This window comes from Oncorhynchus keta, chromosome 17 (genome assembly GCF_023373465.1).
Source record: "Oncorhynchus keta strain PuntledgeMale-10-30-2019 chromosome 17, Oket_V2, whole genome shotgun sequence".
Taxonomy (NCBI): Eukaryota; Metazoa; Chordata; class Actinopteri; order Salmoniformes; family Salmonidae; genus Oncorhynchus; species Oncorhynchus keta.
The window spans coordinates 44,104,173-44,111,209 of NC_068437.1; positions in this window are offsets into that span (position 1 = coordinate 44,104,173).

Genomic DNA, 7,037 nt, shown 5'->3' on the forward strand with positions numbered 1-7,037 from the left:
TAATACTCTGGACAGTAATGTGGTGAGGAAAAAAACAAGTCCATTAAAACATCTCCCACCCTTCCCTGACCCTCATTAAATACACGGCCAGTCTTGTTAAAATACAAGCCATATTTGCGCTTAATGATCTCGAAAGAAATGTAATTGACTGTGCATTACCATCCAAATGGCCTCCCAGCACACGATGTGTACCGTACATATTTCTGGAGCGTTGGCTGATCAACTCAACATCAACTGCTTGCGTATGAAGAAAGAAAGTGTTTGACCAAATACAACCATGGTTTTGACCCCTCAGTCCATTACTCATTACGTAACAGTTCCAAAGATACAAACGGAGAAATAATATTATGTTACATAATATAATATAGAATAGTAGCCTAGTGCATTGCAGTAAACCATTAGGCTACTAAACAATGATGGCTTTGAGGCCGCGACCTAAAATGAGCTGTCCTTTCAACACCACATAGTGTCTTTCAGTCCACAACTCAAGTAATTAAAAGGTTTTTGTGAAATGCAAGTGGTAGTCTGATTCTAAAGAAATATAAAATTGTGCCAATAGGTTACTCACAAGTTTGAACCTGTGCCAAAAAAGGTTTTCAAAATCATTGTGTCGTTTCTCAGTTCCATCAAAACGTAACTATTAAAAACTAAAAACCACAAAGAAAGTGATGTCAGACTATTTGAATCGTAGGCAACTGAAGCCATCCCATGGATGTATGCTATTTTCTACCGCTAGAGGGCATTCCAACATTATGCACCAGGCAACCGCTGCAGCGTGAGTGTGAGGAAGTAGCAGTGGTGGACGAACCCTGCGTACGACGGAGGCAACTGTTTACCATACTGCCACGGACTCTCAAGTGAATTTTCAAAATCATTGGACCACAAACGTTAACCTTACTAATTACCTTACTAAGAATGATACTTTGGTGAGCCTCAGAAAAATGCACAGGGAATGCACAGAAACTATTGCTATGCCAAGTAGACTAAGCAGAGAGCTTAAGTGAAGCAATAAGCAAAGTTTTTATCCACAAAGCTATTTGTTTTCTGAAAGAGTTAGTTCAATTGATCTCTGTACTTCGGTAAACTGCTTTAGTGGGCCTACAGGACAATCAACTGAGCGAGCCTATTATTTTTTTAAATGCTGATTTTGTTCTATGCAGAACTCCGTTGTGTGTTTTTAGCACCTGATTGTAGCCCTTCATTTGTGGAGAATTTCCTGAAGTGTTGTGTAAGCGTTAAGGACTGTTGAGTGTCCTAACTTTCCATCTGTTGTCTATATTAGCTAATCAAAGTCCTTAGGCCTGGCACAAGTAGGCTAGTCCACTATTCCTGCAGACAATACAAAAATAACAATAACTTTTATTTACAATTACTATTCCTTAATAAGCAGTGACATGTTTATCCTGTCTTTTTTGTGCATGTGAGAGCTTGGACCCAAAATCCCCTGAATATATGCATGAATTATGGGACAGAGAGAGAGGAGTCTCTTAACATCTGTAAACACTGTGTTGATTGTATGTGGCAATGGAGCATCCAGCCACAAAATGTTTCTTATTTTAGAGTTGTGTGGAATAATTTGTGTTTTCAGTCAAAGTGCACGCACAGATCATTAACAAAAGTACGTATGTCCAGAATATATTTCCACCACGTAGAATGAAATTGTTTCCCCAAAAGTTAAACCAAAGTAGCCATAATTCATGACAGACAATTGACATGTTAATCTTGCAAACTAATGGCTGATCCTAGTTTGAGAAACATGCGGGCAACCCAAACATACGCGGAAATCTCTCGTTGACACATGAGTTATGCGTAATTACGCGCGCACGTTTTACTTTTTTGTGTCTATAGACAACCACTGTCATGGAGTAAAGCAGTTAACATTTATTCAAACCAGTTTAACGTCATTCCTGTTTAATCGTTTGGCCTCTACCATACATTAGCAACAAGCTGATTTAGTGTAGCTGTAAAAAGGCGGACACAGTTATGGCACAGTGGTCACCATTTTGGATTCTATTTGTATCATAGAATAAATGTCAGTATTTGCATTGAGTATGGGGAGATGTGTTGATAACATGAACATGGGTCAATGACCATGTTATCATGTGCTGCAGTCAGAGGTGAGGCCAGGATCCGATGCTGGATGATATGATCCAAAATAGAGAATGACATATGTCGTCACCTGACCCCAATGCGTTAGATAGTATTTTCTGATGGTTGAATATGGGGCTACAGAAAGCTTATACCTGGGCGGCAGGGTAGCCTAGTGGTTAGAGCATTGGACTTCTAACCGGAAGGATGCAAGTTAAAACCCCCGAGCTGACAAGGTACAAATCTGTCGTTCTGCCCCTGAACCGGTAGTTAACCCACTGTCCCCAGGCCGTCATTGAAAATAAGAATTTGTTCTTTAACTGACTTGCCTGGAAGGCAATGAAGGTAAAATAAAAATACAAGTGTGTATCATACATGAATGTTTATTGGCAGTGTATAGGCCACTGAGGGGTGCATAGAATAGTAATAATTAGCCTACTATACAATCTTGGTTCCCTTAAAAAATGTATATATTTGCACACACTTATAAGGAGAAAAAACGGCGTGATTAAGAAAATTCAGAATTGGAGGAACAGCATTTACAGCATTTCTAAACAACTTGGAACATTCATTTTATGACAAATGTTGAAATGTATTATTAAAACATTGTTTGTATTTGCTTGTTACATTTTATAATAAATAAATCATTACTGAGCGTTATTATAAAGAAGAAAATATGCCACTGCTCACGTGGTCCGCAATCTCCCAACGTTCGAGTTATGCCATTAAACTAACGCGTTGTGACTGCTCCTCTCTCTTGAGACAAAGTCTTACAGCTGCTTCGAAATCAATAGATGTCAAAGAAATGTGAAAACTATCATGACAAACCTGCATGACTAACGAAAAACGTGCCCCTATTCTCAAGACAACAGATTAATTCAACTCAAATTTTGGTCGAATTGTATTTAGTATACATTGTTTCATCCCGCAGATAATGGCAGTCAGTCACATATGTTGGGGTTGTAGTGTAATTTGTTCTTCATTTGAACCATCTTGAATTAAAAACATAATTAAGGATCTTAAGCAATACCATAACTACAATAGCTTGGACAAAGTGAGGACTTATGCTGACTTGTCACTAGGCGGCCATTCATGCTCATTCAAAGTGAGAAAAAAGCCTCTGAACTTAAAATGAAACAAGAAAAAAAAGTAGTTATTGGATTTCATTAATAAATTAAATCAACTGATTCAAAAATGTCCCCCAACCAAGGGTGTGTGTGTGTGTGTGTGTGTGTGTGTGTGTGTGTGTGTGTGTGTGTGTGTGTGTGTGTGTGTGTGTGTGTGTGTGTGTGTGTGTGTGTGTGTGTGTGTGTGTGTGTGTGTGTGTGTGTGTGTGTGTGTGTTTACCTGCCTATGAACTACAGTTAACACTCCATGGGCTCGATCATAACCAAATAAAGGGAGTCTGATTTTCCTATGCATTAACGGGAATTACATTCTATATAGGATATAATCTATATATTCTTCAATTATCTTCAAAGTATCTACTTTTTATCAAAATGTCTATTCTAAAGAAATGGTCATTCTCCATGTAAGTCTAGTGTGTTGCTGTTTTAAATACCATGCTTACCTCTGTTTATTCTAATTACGCACTTATAAATGTATTTTCTCATATAAACATAGTATTATTTGGTAACTAAAAGGAGAAAGGAGATGAAGAAACGGTTGTTTAACTCTAATGTAGCATGACTCCTTTGTTTACTATGTAGTAGCTGAGAATAAAACGGTTTTCTTGGGAGAGATATTGGTGTCATTTCATTTGAGCCATGCTGTACCCCTTTCTGTGGCACACAGCAGGCACACTTCGCTTTCACTGCAGTCTACTGGACTGTAGCACCTGGAGCTGCCTCGACAGGAAAATTAGCATTGATATGGATTTAGTTGAAATGCAATCTTTTAAATCTTTGCGAGAGGGAGAAAAATAATTACACTTTCAGCAAATTGCCAGGGGTCACTGTCGCCGTGGACCCAACATGCTGATTCCCTCACAATAGAGTGTACATGGAGCAAAGCACCGGCTGAGATTGCAGTGTTAATGGAAGACGTCGCTGGGGAATGGGGATGGGTGGGGGTGTATCAGGCAAAAACTAATTCAATGCTCAAAGCATCTAGGCTGAATTTGGTCTGCTTTATATTATCACTGAGTCTAATTTAGGGGAATGGACTCGTGATCACTGCAAAGGAGAGGATGAGATACTAGGCTTGAGGATTTGCTTTGTGTCCATTATACATGAGAACAGGTGATTTGTTCCTAGTCAGCTAGAAAACATATTACAGTCACTTTATATACAAGGCTAGCAAGCCATTTTGCTGAGCAACATTGTAGTAGGCTTATATAATATCAGCTTGAAACTTAACTTATAGATCCCCATCCTGTAAGTTCCAAATCCAATCTTTTTCCTGGCTAAACTAAATTCTACAGCTATGTTCCACACTCAGAAGATATATTAGCATAATGCCACAGGTGATAAATCAAGTTAAGGCAAATACAAAACATACCTGGTAGATAATGTCACCCTATGTGGAGGTGGAGAGTGAGAGAGAGAGAGAGAGAGAGAGAGAGAGAGAGAGAGAGAGAGAGAGAGAGAGAGAGAGAGACAGCCTTGGCCTCGAGCTTGGTCTGTCTCATAGGTGGGGGGGCATAGTGGAATGCTGCACTTTTTATGGATTTATGATCAGACGTCGAGATCAAGGTCAGCCTGCCTGATGTTACTGTTCAAATGAGAAAGGAAATAACCATGTATGGAGTGGAGTCTGGACTTGATACTTTAGAACTATGGCGTGGGGTGCAAACAAGTTTTGGATTCAGCACATGGTGATCAGATCAATAGTGTTCCTAGTTTCTGTAGCAAATATAACCTATTATAACATATCACGACCCTATTCAAAATCGCAATCTAATTTTCACTATAGTGGCAGAAGGGAACCAACCGAGGTAAACTGAAATCCTCATGGTTTAATTAAGTAAATAATTCCATCTCTCTAATTCAGCGTGCTGGAAGAGAACATTCCACCGACACAATTCTTGCCTCTGCATGAGCATAGCCCTCATGCCTCATTATACTCCATAGGTGTATTTAAAAGCAGGTCAAAGTGTTATCTGACACGTATGGGATACCGTTTGTCAAATCTGATCGAACAATACAAATAATTATCGGTAAAAGGCGTTTGAAAATACAGTTGTATTTGATTAATTATGTGCGTTATGGCCATTAATTTCGGACTGTGGAGAGAGGGGTGTAATCACATGTTTAAACACTCTGGCACTTAGAACGGTGTTGGACGTCAGCGTTGAGAGTGATTCGTTTGTTAGAGGAGATGTGTCCTCATTTGTCTTGTCAACATGGCTGGTATTCTCGTTAGCGTGCATGTTCCCCTTGTCATCGTAGGTGCCATATACGTCTTCACTAACTCCCCACTTTTGTGACGTGGAAATGACAAATATGTTACTTTTTTTCCCCTATACAATTGGGTTCATTATTGCAGCCAGGACTTTGCATCAAAGTCATTGTGAGTGGAGAGTAGTCGGAAGGTGTCAATCTCAGTATTTTCCTTCTTCCCTGTCTATAGTTAATCTTATTACCAGGGCCAAGGAGTAAGAGCCAATCCTTCTGTTATATTCTCAAGTTAAAAAAGCATCGAGCATGGACGCTGACGGGATCAGCAGCAAATACATGTCTATGAATGTTATCAAGGGTTTTGTTGTAGGAATACTCAAATACATGTCCTGAGAATGTTTTTGTGCGAATGAAGGAATAATATTGTTGTCCTGTTAGAGAAGAGGGTAGGTTTACTGATGGAGGCTCTTTCCGCCCGATGTACTTCCAAATACATTGAGATCGAACTCAGTCTTGTCACGTCGAGAAAAAGTGTATTTCTAGCATGCAGGACGTGGCTGTCGACTTCGAACAAATTTCATCCAATCACCCCGAGGGTATGCAGCTAATGTCCCAGTCAAGGCCTGGACTCGGGGCAGAACAACAAATGAAACACTCAGCTGTAGATTTATTAGAATATTTAACAGAGAAGAGAAAAAGAGAAAAATAATAAATAGAAACAAAGAAAAATAACAAATATAAAAGTACAATTGGCCTTAAAATAACTACTAATAACTTTATTTAGATTATGCTATTTTCTGGACCAGTATTTCACAAGTAATTTGCTTTATATGTTTGGTTGGTTAAAGGTTAAGTTAAATGTCATAACTGAATAGGCTTTCCAGTAGACTGTAAAAGAGAGTTGATTGCCAAATTAATATTTTATAATTTATATCCTCAAAGATGAACTCCCCTGCTATTTTGAATGCTACTTCCAACAATCTGATAACAAACTAATATTATTACAAGTATATTAGGCCTCCCAAACCATATGGACAGACTTGCTGCACAAAAACGTCTAGGCCTACCAGAAGAAACATAAAACCAAATTGAACACAATATGATTTTTAAGCATACCTCACTCACTTAAAACATCCAACAGTTATTCCAGTCGAGCCGTGGGTATAATCAACTCACAGCTGTACTGTGGTAACATGGTCAGTCCCTGGACTTTTACAATCAGACTCGCCGCAAACAAATGCTTCGGGATGTAGGACACGTGTTATTGCTACCACCGCTCTGCTCTGGCTAGGGAATCAAGGCAGATCATTCATGTATTTGTTTTTCATTTTCTCAGTTTGAGTGAGCACAAGATTGGATCTCTTGTAAATTAATGCCATTGCATGTACAAAAGTTTCCAAACCCTCTTTAATGGATTTTGTTATATAAATATGTGTATTTATAATATAAAAAATATTATAACATATGATTACAAAATATTATTCTTTGTATTAACATTATTATTATTATTATTATTTTATGTTTCGCAGAAAATACTTACATTTTTAAATGTTCATATATGCTGTTGCCTACATCACACGCACGAGCACACACACACACACACACACACAC